This window comes from Anser cygnoides, chromosome 1 (assembly GCF_040182565.1).
Source record: "Anser cygnoides isolate HZ-2024a breed goose chromosome 1, Taihu_goose_T2T_genome, whole genome shotgun sequence".
In the NCBI taxonomy this organism is placed as follows: Eukaryota; Metazoa; Chordata; class Aves; order Anseriformes; family Anatidae; genus Anser; species Anser cygnoides.
The window spans coordinates 119860860-119880103 of NC_089873.1; the positions used below are offsets into that span (position 1 = coordinate 119860860).

At 40.5% G+C, this 19244-nt stretch overlaps 1 long non-coding RNA gene across 3 annotated transcripts in view; it reads left to right on the forward strand.

Moving 5' to 3' along the window:
• Positions 1 to 19044, forward strand: part of LOC125183008 (uncharacterized) — an 87661-nt gene extending 68617 nt beyond the window's left edge. Inside the window, exons 2-5 of one of the 3 annotated variants that reach the window (XR_010825819.1) lie at positions 601 to 663; positions 16106 to 16258; positions 17858 to 17941; positions 18554 to 19044. This is a non-coding gene — a long non-coding RNA (uncharacterized lncRNA). Of the gene's footprint in view, positions 1 to 600; positions 664 to 7557; positions 7699 to 16105; positions 16259 to 17857; positions 17942 to 18553 lie in introns of those variants that run through there. The other 2 variants (XR_010825820.1, XR_007163979.2) reach the window with 2 other exon arrangements.
• Positions 19045 to 19244: the final 200 nt, after the last annotated feature.

Consider the following 19244-nt stretch of genomic DNA (forward strand, 5'->3'; position numbering starts at 1 on the left):
TAATAAACCCTCAAGGGGACATTTAAGTCTGAAAGGAAGCTGAGGGAGAAAAAGTGTGGGAGAAGACACTTGTCTCCAGCTCTGTATCTTTTTTGGGAAAAGCATTTCTGCAACCAGACTTTGTCAGAGGATCAGTTCCCATTTGACAGAAGTGAAAATTGCCAGATAGGTTTTCAGTTGAATGGTATAGGTACAGACTATCTTAAGCTACAAAAAGAATAGATGCCTATAAATAATAATAATAATAATTATTATTATTATTATTTCTTTTTACTTTTTTTCTCTACAGCTGTCCCTAATATACCAAAGTTACTGTCTGATGTATGCTGTATTGAATTTTTTTTGTGTTTACCATAAGATCTAGCTAACATCATGCATGACCATAGGGTGTCTGGCAAATCATAGCATCTCACTTTTAAGAGAACAACCAACAAAGCTATTGGTGTTCAAAACCTTGATTCAAAACCAGTGCTAATGCACAAAGGAGCACTAAGCTGAGTCAGCTAGAAGCATTTTTTGGATATTTTACACAGGATAATGTTCACATTCAGATAGATCAGGTGATGCCCCCTGAGCCTTTCTTCTGTCTTTTACTTACAGAAGCTGATGATGTGACCTGCATCCTGACCGGCAATCACCACCTCATCTCTTCTGCCTCATTTTGTAAGCCCACTGAGCTATTTGGCAGTTGGCTATACAGAGCATGGATTGCACTCACTCCAAGGAATACACCAAAGAAACTATATTTAAAGTTTGCCTGCTAAAGCTATCTCATTGTCCCAGACACAAATTGCTGCCACAGACATCTCACAGGTCCTCCCTTCAGCTGTAATACGCAGTGATAGCCAGGAGAGATGAGCTCTTCTGCCTTCTTCCCCTGAAGAGGAGTAGATCTGGCTAGGGGGCACTAGGCATTATCTGAGGTCTGTGTCTGAGCCTTGAGGATCCTCTAAACATCCATACCATCCAGTTTTGGCTGTCTAATAGAACATGGCAGTGGTACATGAGCTGAGCAGGCAGGTTTTTGAGCTCTCTCTTAGCTGTAGTGAACACCACCACTGAACAGAAAAGGGGAAAGAACAGGGAAGTGTGCTTGGCTAACTGAAGAAAGATCCATCAACATACTGTTTTGAATGGATTATCTAGACATTTCCTTGGAGGATAATATAGATTTGGAAACTAAGCTTAGTTAACCATATGCATTAACAAAGAAAGAGAGTGTCTGTTGCTTCCGGTTGGTTCCTCCTGGAAATACTTTAATATTGTCTAAACAATCATTATGCTACATAATCTCCCTTAAACTTTAGACAAGGTTGTATTAACTCCTTGCAAGGTGAGGAAGGCAACAGAAAAATAGTCCTGGTGCTGCTCACTGATTATCCTTGAGGAAGTACTTGTCATCATGGCAGTATTTTTGCCATTTGAGGTTCTTGCACAGAAGTGAAATCAGAGGGGTGCTTGTTTCATATGCATCAAGAGCAATCTTCTGAGAGCAGCTTTCCATGCAAGTCATGTAGCATTCACAACTGACAGGCAGATGGGGTGCATTTTAAAGGCTACCAAGGGCTACTAAACCTATTGGGTTGCTGATATGCTGAAAGGAAGCATTAGAGAGACACAGTGATGCATTTCCACATTTTCTATTGTTCTATGTTATGTTCTCTACTATGGAGACATTTAGACAAGTTGTTTCCTTTAGATGTCCTTTCATTCCTTCTGCTAATACTACATTTGAAACCATAATCTCTTTGCAAAGAAAGTATGATCAGAGAGGTGTGAAAGTAATTAGAACTTCAGATTTTTTTCAAAATTTGATCAAAATCAGAATTTATTCTTCATTTTTTCACCTATTTTATAATCAGTCTAGACATTACCAAGAACACTTATGATAGAAAATAAAAATCTGAGCTACATAAACTCTTCAAAAAATAAGAGCTTCACTTTTAGGACGGGGGCGTTAGTGTTTGTTTTCAAATAATCAACAGAGCAAGTATGCACTTTATCTGATTTGTCTCTAAAGAGAAAGCATCTAAAATTTCCTCACAGCATTGATTAATATTTAATTCTTCAGATTAGTTTTAATCAAGTAACCAATTAAAATGAATTTTCTTCTGACTGGTCATACTTGAATTACATCTGATTTTAGCAGTGTTGATAGCAGAAATGCCTGTTGAAAATTCCTGTTGTTTCAAATGTGTTCAAAGTTACATTTGAATTTATGACTTCTGCTCATGAACAGTTGGATTGGAGACGGACCTAAAAACTTCAGATAAAGTTTGATATTTCTCACAGCAGAAATTAATACACCCTTAAAAAAAAAAAAAAAAAAAAAACCACCATGGATCCTCTTGCTATGTTCCCAAATGTCTTAAATTTATTTCAAGAATTGTAAAATTGAATGATATAGTAGAAAAGACTCATATGATTGCTATTGATATGTTTAGTAGTCCTCAGTGTTTGTACTGGCCATACATCAACCTTCATCTGTCACGGGCCAAGCTCCCATGGAGCAAGGTATGAGAAGGGCTCTGAACAAAAGAAGAGAGACTGCCTTCAATAGGAGCGAGAGTGGTTAAATGCAAACAGATAGGTGAACATCAAATAGCAATGAAACACCAACAAGCAGTGGAGCTTCTAAGAATCTTTACAGAGCAGCAGTCTAAAAGGTGTTTTGTTTTACAGGCACACACAGGAAAGGAGAATTCAAACAAGGTTTCTGAAATTTCTAGGAAGTCCTCTTGGACAAAATGGACAAAATAGAAGCAATGCGTCTAGAGGACAACAAAACCTGGCATGACAGGGTGACTGGCATGCAGGCTTGACTTTACAATTCCAAATTGAGAGCTGGCTTGTTGGAAGAATGACTGTAAAAGTCATGACAACTGCAGTAAGCCTAAGGCAACAAAATGAATCCAGCATAAATTTTACATGGACAGAGAAAAGGAGAAGTTATGGTCAGTATGATCAGAAATAGATAGCAGTGAGTAAAGTCCTTTCTTTGAAAACGCATTTAAACCCCAAGTAAAAGTCAAATGAACACAGGTAAAGGGTCAGAAGAGTCTTCAAGCTGTCCTGCTCTACTCTGTGCTGGTGCAGCCTCACCTCAAGTACTGTGTACAGTTTTGGGCACCACAGTATAAGGACTGTTAGAGAGAAGGGCTACAAAGATGGTGAAGGGTCTGGAGGGCAAGACATATGAGGAGCGGCTGAGGCCCCTTGGTTTGCTCAGCCCAGAGCAGAGCAGGCCGAGGGGAGGCCTCATGGCGGCCTGCAGCTCCCTCACGAGGGGAGCGGAGGGGCAGGCGCTGAGCTCTGCTCTCTGGGGACAGCGACAGGACCCGAGGGAACGGCGTGGAGCTGGGACAGGGGAGGGTCAGGCTGGGGGTTAGGGAAAGGGTCTGCACCTAGAGGGTGGTCGGGCACTGGGACAGGCTCCCCAGGGCAGTGGTCATGGCACCAAGCTGCTTGAGTTCAAGAAGCGTTTGGACAACGCTCTAAGACACCTGGTCTGATTTTTGGGTGGTCCTGTGTGGAGCCAGGAGTTGAACTCCATAATCCTTGTGGGTCCCTTCCAACTTGGGATAGTCTATGGTTCTGTGATTCTATGAAATTACATAAGATTATCAAGAAGGTTTATAACATGTGGAAAAGACAGAGCCAGGAGTTATTCTTTGGCAGTAAGGCTAAATTGGAGAGGATGGGTCAAAGGGAAGCAATGCATAACTGCAATATGGTAGGAGAGAAGAAAGGAGGCAATGGAGAGAAAATTAGGACTTCTGCAGAGAATATGTTAAGCAAAGGGATCCAGTTCTCTAAATACCAAAAGTCAAACAAACAACTCAGATTTTTTCTTTGGCCATACTCCTTTCAGAAATGGTGTGGACAACAAAGGAGAGGTAAGGAGAAGCAACATGAAGTGAGGAATGGCACAAGAGGGGATGCAGTGTCATGCAAGAGTAAAAGGGCATGGAGAGAATACATGCAAAGGATGGGTTGCAGGGAGGATGAAAGCAGGAGAAACGTTGTCAAAGGAAAAAGCAGGCACACGCTAAAAAATGTGTGGATATGAATCATGACTTGTATGGTGGTAGAGGGGAAGAGACTGAAAGTATAAAGGAACAGAGAAATCTCATGGGAAAATCTCCAGATTCGTGAATTTTAGGGACATGAGGGGGAAGCAAATGGAGACACTGGAGAGAGAAAAGGGAGAGGAAGCCAGAAGAAAGATTCACCGAAACAAAGCAGGGAGTGGTAAAAGCTGGAGCTGGAAAACATTACAAACAAGGAAAACCAAAAATCTGCAGTGCCCATGAACGGTGTCTTCACTTTGTTTCATGGAAGGTGAGGGGGATAGCACTGTTTGGACTCAGATCTCTCTTGTTTTGCCTACAACTTCCATTCTCCTGTATGCAGTTCAGTACTTATTTCAGAGAGGGGAAAATTCCCTTTAGAATGGAGATGGCCTTTTTCTACATTTCACAGATGGATGTGCTTCTCTGTCAGCCAGTTTATAAACAACAGAATCCTGGCTAAAAGGAAACTATTTTTTCTTGGCAGAATTATTAGCACCAAATGACTTTTGCTATCTTTCATTCAAGGCAATGGGCAAAAGAAAACTTCAGAAGTATTCATATGAATATTTAAAAGTAGGGAAAATAAACAGTCCAGATATGCTGCAATTCCATCTAGTTCCCACAGGCAAAATGATGCCAATACATCTCTCCAAAGAGCTGTTACACTGGCATTTATTGGTCCTTGTCAGCTGCTGATTGGAGGGGGAAGGAGATAATGTTCAGGAAACAAGCATACTAGAGGGGCCCCATTTCAGGCTTTGGGATTTGGATTTGCTTATAGTATTGCCAAGTCCCGTCGACTCATTTCTGTTTGCACATGTAAGTTCCGTACTGCACCAGATTCATCTGTGCCGTCCCCTCCCTGTGCTCCCATTACTGAAGGAGGCAACACGGTAAGAAGTGTGAGCAAAAGGTGATTTAGGGGATTCCAGTTCCACGCGTCAGCGGTTCCTGAGGAGGGCCCTTTACTTATTTGTGCTTGTCTGTAAGCTATTTAAAACTCATTTAACCCTCCTTTCTTACAGAAACAATATTGTGCTAAATTCTTGCTGCACAAGTGAAAGTGCTCTTAGGACCTGTGAGGGCAATCCACAGGTTTTAAAAATACTATATCTCTTTTGATTTGTTTGTTTGTTTGTTTGTTTGTTTTAGTTTGGTCTGAGCAATTCTTGTTTTGTTTTCTGGAAGGCTGAAAGTCACTACTTAGCTGTTTCCAATGCTATTTTCTTTCTTGCACCTTCCAGCTCTGACAGCACAATAACAAACACCACTTATTGTGCTGTTTTGCTGGAACCCCTCCTACTTCTTACTTGTGTCCTGTAGCTCATCAAATGAGAGAACAACAAGGAAACTCAAATTCTAGCACAACAGACAAAGAGTGGTTGGCTAGATGCAGCAGAAAAAGCTCACGATTATTGTCTGCTGTTGCCTACTGTTGCTTTAGTAGGTAATTGCGTGAACTCACATAATACATCTAGTTTGTCCTTTGGATAGACAAGATTCGGAGCCTAGCAATGGAAAGCCTGGGAAGAGCTGGATGCAGGCAAGAACAAACTATCATCTGCCAGAGACCTGCAGCAGCCCTGCCCCAAGGTGTTTCTGATGCAAGCCAGGGGAGTATGTTGGCTTCATTAGGGGAAGCTTTGATGACAGCAATACGCATCTCTTCCTCGGGAAAATCTTCCAGTACAAGATAGTGGTGCAAAACCTGCCTGACTTCCTGCAAAAAGCATTCCCCAGTCTGCTATCAAGACTACATCTGCTGTTGTGCAACGTGGCAAGTTGATAAACATGAAACCTGTCCCCCACCATCTTGCCAGCAGGCATAAAACAAGCTCAGTAATTTGAGAGGCAAACAGCAGCCTCCTTATTATATGGCTGAGGTAACTAAAGATAGGTGAATAACAGATGAGATGGCTTGCTGGCAAAAAAATAAAAATAAGAAATTAACTGTCTTTGGTCAACCTGATGGGAGAATTTATGCTTTGTAATTTTTCCTTCCACCCAACCAACATGGTTTATTTCTTTAATTTCCTTTTTAAATGTTGGAAAAATCCATTTCAAAAAGGAATATTAAATGAGAAAACCCAAGACATTTCCTTTGAAAATGCTTAAAGGAAATATTTCACATTGACCAAAAATCACTCACCAAACATTTCCATTAATTCAATAGCTTTATATTGACTAAAAGATGCATTTTCCTTTGGAATAAAAATTAACAAAGTCAGGCTGTGACATGCTTTCTGTCACTAAGTATTTCTGAATCAGAGCAAATCTCAGACCATGTGAAACAAATAATAATAATAATAATAAAATAAAGGAGGCAGTTATGAAAGAAGTTATTGGGAGAAAATCACTATTTCTACTAATGATAGGAGATTCTTTCAGAATATACCGTTTTGATGTTATCTCTTCTTTAAACTATTCAGTATTAACACATAAATACCCTCTCTGATTTCAACAAAACCATCAACAAATATTCCTGAGTTAAAAGTAGAAACACTGAACAATTTATTCACAAGCTTAGCCTCTTTTTTTATTTGCAAAGTACTGGTGAATACATTTAGTGTTCACAAATGTTATTATTGCCAAGAGTTTTTCAATTAATCATTCAGTATGCATAACAGGTATTTATCAACATTTTAATTTTTGAGCATCTGCTGTGTGTTTTCCTTTATTTGGAGAAGTGGCTGTCTTCTGACTCCCTGACACATACAAGATTTTCCAGTCCTGATGCATACCTGTGTGCACACACTTGCACAAGAATTCATGTAGTTATCACCCTACAGCTGATCAGCACCAAATTAGCTACTCTTGTAAATAACACTAATGAAATATATGACAATACCAGCTTTAACTAATATTTTTGTGGTAGATGTGTCTGTTATCTGCCTTTTTTGCAGAATGTCTTAAGTACCTTAATAGTGCCTTTCTGTGGTAGACTTTTTAGAGGTCTTTCAACATATCTAGCTACAGAAACACCCCAAATAACGCATTTGAAATGGCTAAACTCATCATGGTTTCTTTAGGAATGGAAAGAAATCACAAATAATGCTAAACACATGTCCAACATGAAAATATTTGTTACTTAAAGTATCTGGAGAAAAACAACCACTTGATATAACCCAAGAATAAGAAGCATTTGATGCTGTGTAAAATGCACCTGTAAAATATATAGCAAATTTTCAGCCCCGAGGAAGACTTCACGTGGACTGTTAAAATTTAAAGCATGTTGTTCACATGCATGGTAGCATTACCAACAACTTATTCCGAAGTGACCTGTAGCACAGCTCTGAGCTAAGCCAACTTGGCAAGCCACATGCCTGCAGTTAGCAGCTCCCCTAAGTCCCTTTAGCTTTCTGCTCAGGGGTCAGGAGTTGGCCTGACCAGAGATACTTCTGAAGCAGGAACTTCACTGAACACATTGCACAACTCCAAACTCCATGCTGTGCTGGCACTTGAAGCAACCTCCCGAGGGAAGAAGGTTGGGCTCTGCTGGGCATGAGCAACATCCTTGTGTGGAGCAGCAAATCCAGAAAGCAAAACAAGGAGAAGGTGACAAAAAGCAGCAGGAACGACAGAAGTCTTTTGTCAAAACTTTCCTCAGGTCATGGGAAGCATTCAGGTAAAGCCAGGTTTTTTTTAGCCTCTTGTCTTTTTTGTTGCTCTGTATTGTCATCCATTCCTTGATCTCTCTCCCCTTTTATATGAGTGATTTGCCCTGACATCAATATACCGTGGAGTAAATGAATCACTGCAGTAGTCATTATGAAAATATAAATCACTAGTTATCTGTTCCTGCATGTGTAGGCAGACAATATATTCAGCAATAAACCATGTGCTGAAATTGAGAGATTTATCTGGTGCATAATCTTTGGGAAAATGCTTCTGCCTAATATGAATGTGTGGAAGCATGATCTCACCTGGTGTCCCTGGGAGGGGAGGAAGGGTGTGGAGGAGCAGCATTGGTTGGGCTTCTTACAAAAGAAAAAACATTGCTGAAAATGCACCCAGGCTAGTGAAAAGCAAAAGTACTCCACAGAGGAAGAAAAACAAGACGAGAAAGAAAAAGCAGTAGCTCACAGAAGGAGGAAGAGACTTGTTGGTAACAAACAACTTCTAAGAGTCTTCCATTACTCAACAAGAACCAGGGGCAATAACCAAATATGGTCCTATCAGCTTTATTATTTCTTATTGCCAGCCCTGCAGATAATCCACAGAAGCAGGAAAGGGACCAAGATGAACAAAAATTATTCACAGAAGATAAATTGTATTCACAACATTGTCCAGTTCTTTTTACCATATTCTCTCCTGGAAAAAGCCAGACAGAGGAAGCCAGCAGTTGATGAAAACCTCAAACATATTTGACAAAATGAAGTATCAGTTTGATTTGGAGATGATTGTGGTGGAGATAAGGTTCACATGCTGCCCTGCAGGGGAAGACAAAGTTTGCAAATGACAAATATAGCAAACAGAGGCAGTAAACACTGTCAATTGATACATTAGCAGTGCAAGGGTAAAAATGGGTACAATCTAAATTCACCAGCTCTCTCATCACACAGAACACCACATCTGGAAGGAGGCAGGGTGATCTTTTTGGTGTGAGGGGTTTTCTTACCCTAGACAGAGACAGCCCTCATTGATATATCTTGCCCTTTGCAGTGAAAAATGTCAGTGAAAGCAAAATGCTGAGAACATCTGCTGTAGAAAGCCCTGTAAAAAATAACTTCAAGCACTGCGGCAGACTGCGGACATTACAGAAAGGAGAAGAGAGGAGAGGGTCCCACTGACAATTCTCCCAGCTTTTTGGGTGGAAAGTGCAGACGGGAAATTAGTGTGAAGGGAAGACTGATAGACGCTCTGACATACAACGTAACTGTGTGATTGCTCATAGTATTACTTCAAGGGGAGATAAAACCTCTTAAAACTTTTCACCTACATGTAAATTCCCTGCCTCACATCCATAGAGTAGATTTCAGGGGACTCTGCTGAGCCACACTTTGCCTCAAACAAGAAACATTCTCCACTTTTTTAAAGTCAGGATCAGAATAACACCAAGACCTCTTAGTTGTGCCAAATTTCTGAGTTTCCCCTTCCTCTTCCCCACCAACCTTTTGGGATACCTGAAATTCAGGCAGCAGCATGGACCTACTGTCAGGTCCAGACCTGCAGCATAGCATTATCCTGTCCTTAGGTCAATGTCTTTGGTGCCACAGTACCGGTGGGTTATGTTGTTAATGAGAACCCAATGGCTTTGTACGTTGCTTTAATTCAACAGTGTTTTAAGGCAGATTTCCCATAAATTCAGTGTCAGCTTGAGTCAGGTTTATTGTGCATGTGCAGCAAACACAGCAAAACTGCCTTTCACGTGCATGTGTGGCACACGTGCGTAATACACATGCTACCTGTGGGTGTCTGAAATTTTTAACAAAGCCCTCCTTTCATTTGATTGTCTATCCGATATTTTATGCAAATGCAGGGAGGTACTTATATTAGCCCCTGCATGGAAAATCCTTTACTCATTTCAGTGCCTCATTTATAACCTATCACACTTCTTCAGAACAATTGATAAGAAGGGGTTTACCCCTGTACAGGTTCAGACAGAAACTGAACATCTGGGTCTATGAGGGGCTGTCCAAATGCCATTGGTATGTACCTATGTGAGTCCTATCAAAATCAGCTGGAAGACTGTATGTGTGCTCCATTTTCTGAGCACTACTTTGAAAGCTGGGAAAAGGTGAAGTGGTGGCACTTACTTGATATCTGCACAGTGGAATCATCTGGAGAAGTTGTAAGTTCCTCTCAAGCTGTTTTGCAGAGGCTGGACGCAAATAAGTAAGTAAATAAGCATGCTGCGTGATGAACACCCCACCCCCACCACCATGACTCCATACACACATACAGAGCAGATCTCATTTAACTGTAGAAAATAAACAATTGGAGAAGTTTGCTGAATCAAAAGATGATGTGACCATCAAGTGCTGTGTATTCAAAGGATTTCTGAGATCTTCCTGGGCTTCAGCTTTTTTAGTTTAGATCCTATTGATCAATGGAGCTGTTCAAAAAACCTTCCTGAGACTTAATCAATTGTACCCAGGATTTGTTTGCTATACTTTGTGTTGACTTCCCATTGCCTGATAATATTGACCAAAAGACATTTTTCTAAATAACCAGAACTGCCATTTTGTTTTAATTTTAAAAATAAAATAAAATCATATTTAGCTTAGGAATAGTTTTCAAAATGGACCCAGGAAGACACTGATAGAAAAATGCAGATGGGTAATTTTGGCACTGAACACATACACTTAAAAATTGTTATAAAATAAATTACCTTTGCCCCAGGCATGTTTTCACTTAGGATTTTGTTGTTCAGTTCAATGAACTGGTTCGTTTTTATTGTCTTGCTGAAGTTGTGACTGCAATTGAAATTACATTTAATGCATCTAGCAGATTAGTTAACCAGGCAATATCATTTAAAGTTTTATGTGTATGTGTGCGTGTGCGTGTATATATATATATATATATATATATATATATAAAGGCTTTCAAGTTTTTTTCTTTGTGGAAGATCTTTGTGGGTTGTTAATTCTTTCAGGCAAAAAGCAAGTTTCTGGAGGGTTTAATTGGTTTATAATTATACTTTGTTAGGGAATAATTTTTTAGAAATAGATTCTTTTGTTTCTCACATCCAGAGCTGTTGAAATTGAATACAAAAGGCATCTTTCAATGCTAGGAGAATAGATAGTTTTAAGCTTCCACCTCTTCTGTAGTACTTTGATTTCTAGCAAGATGGAATTTGTGTGAATATGGGTAGCAAGCCTTAGTACCACTTGTTTTCTATACACTGAAACACAGGAACAAAGAAGGAGTTTCTTTGGAGGAAAATCTTTTTGAATACCTGAGGAGAAAAATGGTTTTGTTTTTGAAGTACTTGATCTTATTAAGGCATCAGATCCAAAATTCTTTATCATTTGATTTTTCAAGCTGTGGGATAAAATGGAACTGAACATGTGCTATATCCTTCAGCGTTTGAGATAACAGAAATCACAGCTTCAAAAAACCAGACAACGATGGCAGAATTTATCCATGCCAGTTCTTTAAATGGTTCTGAGTTATCAGGAGGGCAAACCCTGGCAGCAATCTATAGACCACCCTAGGTGGCTCTTTTGCCAGCAGTTATCACTCACCAAGGTTTCTTCAGCCCTGCCATTTACTAGTTGGCTATCTATTCTGGTAATTTATTTATTTATTTATTTATTTATTTATTTATTTATTTATTTATTTATTTTGAAGTGCAGGGGCATAGGAGTTATCACAGAGGTCAGTGAGGTTCTTAGGGATAATAATAACTAAATTGCCTCATTACCAGTTACTTCAAAAGGAGGTTGATGTGGGGATATAGTTCCTGATTCATTCAAAGTATCAGCAGCAAAAGGACAATGTAAAGTACTGTCAGTATCACAGTAATAGTTCTAAGGGCTTTCAGACCCTTCCTCTAGAGAAAATGAGGAAGGATGCAGAATCTTTCCCTCAAGGCTTTTGTGGAGGGCTGAGATTCCACACCAAGCATAACAAGGTACGTACAGATATCCTTTCTAGTTGTATCTCTGAAAACCAGCCCTGCCTCGCTTCCAGATAATGTTGCGGATTTCATGCAAAATGGTAAACTCCCAGGCATCAGGTGTCATGCCAAAATAAGGTGTCATTCCAAATAAGAATGGCCTGTGGTAAAGCACTGCCACAAATGCTGGCTGGCCCCATGAAACACCCAGTGTAATCTATGCTAGTTTATTAAACCATACAAGATATTTCTGGACACCACAACACAAGCACCTCTACCAGGCTGGGGTAGAGTTGCCCCTTGTACAATTGAATCTTGGACCAGCTAGTACTATCCCAAACATTCACCGGGAAAGAGACAGGGACCACTCTAGAAAACAACAACAACAACAAGAGTTTTAGAGAATAAGAGAGCATGTAACAACACAGACATGGACCTTTCTGTGCTGGTTGGTCTCAGCACCAGGCACGTTCAACTTATGAGATAGAGGTGCATCAAAAGGGGCAATCTAAGATCCAAGAGTTGAAGCAGATGGTTAAATTTTCCACACACAATTGTGTTTCTCCTGCACCATTCTCTGAACTAGTCAAATGTGCCTATTGACATTCTGTCTTTTGTCTTTTGGATTGCTTACATTTCCTGTAAAACACAGCAAATGTCATATTCTTTGTTGTCTTATCTCTTCTGACTTCAACTGAGTTTCATTAAAGGGGCTTGGATCAATGGAAAGTTTCCTCACTGCATATAATCTTGAATACTCTTTATCAAGATGCCATTTATCATCAAAATGTGGGAAGTCATGCTTAATCACAGAATCACAGAATCACAGAATCGTCTAGGTTGGAAGAGACCTCCAAGATCACCCAGTCCAACCTCTGTCCTAACACTAACAAGTCCTCCACTAAACCATATCACTAAGGGATACATCTAATAGTACCTGTGTGAAACCACTGAAACATGTTTTATCATGATCAATCACTTAAGCAAAACTCTTCTGTAAAAAAAAAAAAAAAAGAGAGAGAAAATGAAAAATGTGTAAAGTTTCACATAACTATGCATGTGGCAAATACTTGAGTGAATACTTCTAGTGAATTTATATTACTTAGACTATAACAACAAGCTTTTCTCTTTTCCCCATTCACACCATTTCACATCCAATTTATACTGTAGTCAGGTAAGGTAACCTGTCATCTACCCCATATAGTGTAGACAAACATTTGCTTTCAAACAGCTGTGCTGGTGGTAAGGTCATCACCCCTGCTCATGACCGTTTTTTTCTTATCTGTTAGCAGAGCTGCTTGTCTGATTGCTCCCTAAGCAATTTATTTAAAATGACCTCTATGAACAAACACCTGCCACTTGATTTCTTTAAGCTAACCAGTCCCTCCTGGACTGACGCAAGCTAGGGAGTGTTCACAAGGGCCTGTGCTGGCAGATAATAGAGCAATAGCCTCTAACTGCAGGGTAGAGACAAGAAACTGAGGGCAAGCTAGGGTAAGCATCTTTTTCCCACAGCAGAGTTCAACATGGAAGGCAGCAGCTGTCCACATCCTGACTGAAATGGCATCACATCATTTTTCTTTAAAAAGTGACCATGTGCTACATTGTACTAAATAAGAACAATTGCATTTGTTTGTTTGTTTGTTTGTTTTTCACTACAGAATGCTATTACTCTAAGAAATGTTGGAGTGAAATATATGCATATTTCCAGATGTTATAGAACTGCAAATGTTTAAGATGTGTTTGGTGGCTTTTGTTTGTTGGTTTGGGGTGGGTTTTTTTTCATTTCCTTGCCTCTTTGGGAAGGGAAAAAAAAAAAAATAAAGCACTTTATTAAGTGACCAATTTAGATAGTTTTATTTAAGTGTCAACTTTTAAAGTAGAAAAAATCTCTCCTTAAGTTCCACCAGCATCTACACAGAAGAGGTCATGAGTCCTGTAGAGCACATTTCCTATTTGCATTTTAAATCAGTCTTCGCTGTCATTTTTTCTCTACAAAGTGACAAAGGAGGTCTGTGGGGTTTTGTTTGTTTGTTTGTTTGTTTGTTTTTTAATACAGATTTTTTTAAGTCAGTCATTTCAAAATGAATTTTCAAAGATACTAAAAGTGGTCCTGTCTACATTAAAGGGAGCTGGTTTAATCAACGGGTTGTGTACTAGAACTCCTTAGTCCTAAGACCTTGCTGCACTGCACTTTTAAAATGACACAGGACTAGCTGATTGTAAACTGCAAGATGAATGGATTTATACCATCCTGGAAGGGTTCCCAATATATATGACCTTTTTTAGCAAAGTAAGAGAATGACTCCTTGCAGGGCCTGGTGTTTGATCCGCCTGCACGTAATACATATCCAGGCTGATCAGAGGATCCTTAACCTTAATTACAGCTTTCAGCACAGACCTGTAGGAATTATATCCATCAGCCTGTACCAGTCCATGCTTTCTGCCACCAGCACCTCCCACTGCTCTTTTCACGTGGTACATTAAGTTTCTGAACTTAAACACTGGTGCATTGACTAGAAGACATCTGCTACACTGGTCCTGCTTGAAGTCTAAAAAGTCATTTTAGTGATTTTCTGCCAAAATAATAGAGAATATGTACTTTTGGGATATTTCAAGATATTTTTGCTACTAAATAAGGAGCTTGTTCTACAGCTGTATAGATGCAAATTACTTTTCAAGATAGGGGCCTGCTTTCATGCTGTGTTTGGTGCAGGAAGGAAGTAACTCTGATGGATAAGCCTTGAATCTTTAGTACATGTTATATATCCAGACAGAGGTGGCAAAATGGAGCTACTGATATTAACTGGAAAAATATCTGTGTGTGGAAAAAATATTACCAAAAACATACCTATGATGACATGCCCAATATTGTAGCCTGCCTTCAAATATTTTAGTAATTACTTTCCCTGGTCACCCTGAAGTTCTGCATTCTGCAAAGAAGGGCTAGTGACTGCCTAGATTGAAAGACCTCTGCCCTGAAGAAATTAGACAAAAGCTAGGGAGCCAGTGTCCTCTGCCCTTATGGGAGAGTAGAACCATTTATGAACTTTTTGACCCATTTTCCTCCATTACTTATGCAAGGATTTGGATATACTAATTTCTAATTCCCAGACGGAAAATTATTATTCCAAAGTCTTTCTCCCAGACCTTAATTTTAAAGGGACATTAAAATTATGGAAATGGAACTTTTTCTCATGGGAGGGAAAGCCTAACATCTTTGGCTGTTGTCCTTTTAAACCTGATATAATTAAGTCCCAGGAAAGCTCCATCTCAACAGCAGTGAGTTTGGTTTTAATGAATAATGCTTTCTCTTTAAAGACAGAAGTGTTTCTGAAATAGAACTCTCTACTTTATAAAATGTGGTCTTGGAGAGCAGAACCTGCTTGAACCACAACCTCACCACATGCTATATAGCTGGATGAAGTGTTAGTACAAGAAGGGCAACCTGTGTAAACATGCTCACTTTGTACTTCTTGATCTATTTTCCCCTTTTCAGAAACAAATCCTGTAACAGACCCAGACACCACAATGCTTAGAGCCAGTAGAACTTGGGGAGCAGTTACACAAGCTGCTCAAGACAGATCCAGCAATCTGCCACAACCATGACCTTAAACAACTTTTCTTCCTATGCCAATTCAAGCCATGGTTTGGCTACACAGTAGATCTGACTTCAGGGCTACTAATGTAGAAGGAGAACTGCCATGGCCACATAATGCAAAGCACTGATCTAATATAAATGAACTCAATGAACTCAAAATTTCTGAAACAACATCAAGGGGTCATGGTCATACCAACAGACTTCACACCATGGCGTGTATTCACACCATGCTGTACTTCTGAGCAGGAATCATCAGTCCTGTCAGAGCTGGTAGAAAGCCAGCATGATCTTCCTATGATGTGCATTGTCTTTCTGGACAGAAATGCAGCTATGCGCCCATGCCTGACCCATATCAAATTCACATTACTGCATGATTCAGCGGTATCTCATCCAGCATTACAGGTCATAGGGTCTCAACCTAATTCCTCCTCTGTCCTGAAACCCTGATCAGAACGAACAGATGACTGCAGTGCTGGTTTTCTGTTCCTGCCTTCCCCTTCCCCTTCCCCTTTCGCTCTCCCTCGCCCTCGCCCTCGCCCTTGCCCTTGCCCTTGCCCTTGCCCTTGCCCTTGCCCTTGCCCTTGCCCTTGCCCTTGCCCTTGCCCTTGCCCTTGCCCTTGCCCTTGCCCTCTCCTCTCCTCTCCTCTCCTCTCCTCTCCTCTCCTCTCCTCTCCTCTCCTCTCCTCTCCTCTCCTCTCCTCTCCTCTCCTCTCCTCTCCTCTCCTCTCCTCTCCTCTCCTCTCCTCTCCTCTCCTCTCCTCTCCTCTCCTCTCTCTTCTCTCCCCTCCTCTCCTCTCCTCTTCTTTTCCCCCTACTTTAATTTTCATTTTGTTTCAGTGTGTCTGTATTTATTTATTTATTTAACACAAGACCCTGTATCCTCACAACCTGGTTTGGGACTCATGTCTGACTGATCTGACCAACTTTCACACTGTCTGAATGGCATCCATGAGGACAAAGAGGAAAGATTCAGAGGCTTCTGATCATTTGTGCTTGGACTAAACCATGGACCTGAAGGATAAGGTAATATTGATTACAGGAATGGTGTAGTAACTGGAGGGCATTCATGAATATTTAAAGGTCTATCACTTACACAAGTTTTGACTGTTATACATAAACAAGAGTACCCATCAAGCATATAGTTCAGTGCTTCCATTTTAGCAACTAAACTGTTATAACCAGAATGACATTAGCATAATTTCTTGGAGGAATAAACCCAGTAGCATGAATCCAAAATAAATAAATAAATAAATACATAGAATCCCTAAATAAATCATAAGATATGCACACTTCTGCAGATGCAAGCCTTTGTACAAATTAAATAAAATTTGAGCACTAATATGGACATATAACTCTATGCCTGAAGGCTGCATATTCCTAATGCATTATTTAACTGCAGAGAGAATACAGGTCTCAACAGGGTTCAGCAGATCTTCTCATCATCTTTAGGGGTTCAGCAGTCCTTGCCTCTTATCTGGCACAGGCACTTTTCTCTCTGTCACCTGCCGCTGCTCTTTCTGTCTCATTCCCCTTTAGAGGAAAGGCACATCAAACACGTCTGAGAAAAACAGGTTCTCAGTGCATCTTAGAAGGAAAAGTCCAGTAGTGTGGATTAGGATCACATAGTCTTGTACCTTCTCATCACAAGAATAGGTATCCCACTGCTAAGTCCAGATGTACAATACTGATTTTTACCCTTGGTTTTAGAAGAAAAAAATGGAACAAAATCGGTCATAACTCTCAGGAAAAACTTACTGCCATCCCTCACAAAATATTAAATCCCTCTTCTGATGGCAGATGTGTGTCCAGTTGCATTGATCTTCTTCCATATAGGCCATTCCCCTGAATAAATATTAACTTTTCTGATCAAGCATCAAGCAATTATTCACATAAGCCTCATTCCCAACATAATGACACTGGCGAAAAAAGATAATGCACAGAACAAGTATTTTCAAACCTACCCTGGCAAACCTTTTGTGTTCTTTATGGGATGGTTTGTTGTGATATGTTACATTACTATAATACTATTACTTGTTAAATTACTATGTTGGGAACAGACTGTCAGCAGCAGATGGACTATTACTGATATGCAAGTAGGTGAGATGCAGTGGCTGGGCAAATAAAACCATTGTTTGCAGATCTCTGTGGTAGTTTCTCCTCAGTAGAGGGCCATAACAAAGTGGTTAGAATTCCTCAATATTAAATCACCGCTGATTTTTTATATTACAATGTAAAAAGTAATGCAAACAAAAATTACTGGCGAGTCATGATTGTGAAAGCCATTTCTATGCATCATTAATGTACGTATTTACAATAAGAAGATGTAAGATGTACAGGGATTTAGCTGTGAAACTCCCATAGGGGAGCCATATGTGGAATAAATCTATGTACATCTTACTGCAAATTTACTTAAGCTTTAAGTGTTTGGGTAAGTTTATAGCTTGAATTTACATGTAAAGTTTTAATGGCTAGATTTGGCAGATTTTAATGCTTTCAATTAGGCAGGAAAAAATCTTTTGTCTCAAAAGTGAGGCCTAAATGACATTTCCTCTTACAGCTGGCTTATAAACAAAACGATGCACAAAAAAGTCCATTATGTGCTTTATTCTTTTCTAACATCAGTGACAATGGGGTCCTCTGGTCATTTCCAGTGTACAATGATGAAGAGATTGGATCGGCTTGTGGACAATAGCATTCTCACAGATGGTAAGGAAAGTGGCAGCACATGAACAGACTGTGTATCGTGTGTTTGCTAAGACGAGGTACCCATCCAGAATGCACAAACAGCCCCTGCTGAATTAAGTCACCTCCAGGGAAGGGAAGGCCACTGGCTGCTCCAGCTCAGTGTTAATTGTTGCTCTTTGTAGGTTGCCTTCACAGGTACTCACACAAACTCATTCACTAGGGGAGGGCGCTGGCATGTAGAAAAGTCAGTAATCTCCTTCTGCCCCTTCCTCCTACCTTTGTGCCTTCAAGGACAGCACCTAAATAAATTTCATGCAGACTGTGCCTTCATGGCAGCTTAGCCTGTCTCCTGCCCATCTCTCCGAATCCCTTGAAATTTGAACAGTGTAGGCAAGGAAAACCTGGTAGAGAGCACCAGCAGGTCATGGGATGCAGGGACAGATGCTTATGTAGATAGTGCAAATACAAATAGAGCTGTGAAGCACAAGCCCTGGTCATGTTGGAAAGCTGTGGGAGGGCCTCATCACCTGTAATGCCTGCGCTGCTCATCTGGGAGTCAGCACTATGCCTCTCTGCTGCAGATGGTGTAGCCAGGAGAACATCTTCTCCCTCTCTTTTTCTTTTTTTTCTCAGTTAAGAAACAGACCAACCATGAAACGAAATGCTGCATGTCTGATTGCCAAGGAGAAGGGTGCAGACCCAGGACTGAAGCACAAACAGAGGTGGGTTTAGATCCCAGCTGGGAGAGTCTGAAGTAGAGAGCCCAGAAGAACAGACAGAAGCATGTGTTGAGCAGGGACTTGCGAGCATTTTGTTTTGTCTTCTCTAATGGGCAGAGATTACACGGAGGTCTTCTCCCTCCCACTCTGACCTCTATCTCAGTCATAGAACTGACTGTATTATCATAGAATGGCTTGGGTTGGAAGGGACCTTAAAGACCGCCTGGTTCCAACCCCCCTGCCATGGGCAGGGACACCTCCCACCAGACCACGTTGCCCAAAGCCCCATCCAGCCTGGCCTTGAACACCTCCAGGGATGGGGCATCCACATCTTCTCTGGGCAACCTGTTCCAATACCTCACCACCCTCACAGTGAAGAAGGTATATTGGTCTCCTGCAAATTTTATCACGGGGGAATAGTGACAGCCACCTCCCTGATAGCTGAATTCTTCTCAGAGCCATGGTAACAATGCTGCTAATTAAGGGACACAAAAAAAATGAACAGCTTCTCCTCCCTCTCTGTCTCTTTTTCACATGCACAGGCACACACGTACACACAAACTCCCAAAGTAAAAGACGAAGGCTGACCTGAAGGATATGCTAGC